Genomic DNA, 1,376 nt, shown 5'->3' with positions numbered 1-1,376 from the left:
GTGTTTACATGCACTGTATAAAAAGACATAAAACCTTGTTTTTTTCTCTCACTGTCTGACATTAAATGTGACGAAACCTTTCCTGTTTTAGGTAAGTTAGGATTACCAAAATTATTTCTATTTGCTAAATGCTAGAATAAAGAATAAAGAAATCAGCCAAAATATCAGGAAGAGAATTGTAGACCTCCACAAGTCTGGTTCATCCTTGGGTACAATTTCCAGATGTTCCCTGTTCATCTGTTCAAACAGTTATATGCAAGTATAAACATCATGGGAATGTCCAGCCATCATAGCGCTCAGACAGGAGACAGGATCTGTGTCCCAGAGATGAAGTGTTTTGGTGAGAAATGTGCATACCAACCCCAGAACGAAAGCAAAAGACTTTGTGAAGATGCTGCTGATGCTGGTTAGGAGAGTCATTACTGACGTGGGCTGAAAAGCTACTGAGAGAGGAAGAGGCCATTACTCCAACAGTAACATAAAAAAGTCAGATTACAGTTTGCAAATGCACACAGGGACAAAGACCTTCATTTTTGGAGACATGTCCTGTGGTCTGATGAAACTAAAACTGAACTGTTTGGCCATAATGACCTTTGTTACATTTGGAGGAAAAAGGGGGAAGCTCGCAAGCCTGAGAACACCATCCCAACTGTGAAGTATGGGGGTGGCAGCATCATGTTGTGGAGGTGTTTTGCTGCAGGAGGGACTGATGCACTTCACAAAATAGCTGGCATCATGAGGAAAGAACATTATGTGGAAATATTGAAGCAGCATCTCAAGACATCAGCCAGGAAGTTAAAGCTTGGGCCCAAATGGGTCTTCAAATGGACAATGACCCTAAACATACCACCACATTAGTTACAAAGAGGCTTCAGGACAACAAAGTCAATGTTTTGGAGTGACCATCACAAAGCCCTGATCTCAATCCTGTAGAAAATGTATGGGCAGAGCTGAAAAGGCGTGTGGAGCAACAAACAAACCTGACTCAGTTCCACCAGTTCTGTCAGGAGGAATGGGCCAGAATTCATCAAACTATTGTGAGAAGATTGTGAAAGGAAACCCAAAACATTTGACCCAAGACATACAGTTTAAAGGCACTGCTACCAAATACTAAGGAAATGTACGTAAATGTCTGATTTTAAAGAAAGTAATAAAGAAAAAATCTCTAAAAATGTAGCTCTCTTATTATTCTGGGGTTTAGCAAATAGAAATAATTCTAGTAATCCTAATTGACCTAAAACAGGAGAAGTTTAGTCACATTTGATGTCAGACAGTGGGGGGAAAAAATGTTGTGTCTTTTTATACAGTGTATATAAACTTCTGGTTTTAAATGTGTCTGTTTATCAGTTGTGTTTCTTGGTGACTTTCAAACCAGC

This window comes from Stegastes partitus, unplaced genomic scaffold (assembly GCF_000690725.1).
Source record: "Stegastes partitus isolate 25-593 unplaced genomic scaffold, Stegastes_partitus-1.0.2 Scaffold960, whole genome shotgun sequence".
In the NCBI taxonomy this organism is placed as follows: domain Eukaryota; kingdom Metazoa; phylum Chordata; class Actinopteri; family Pomacentridae; genus Stegastes; species Stegastes partitus.
The sequence above is the reverse complement of the archived record's forward strand: the minus strand, read 5'-3'. Positions refer to the sequence as shown.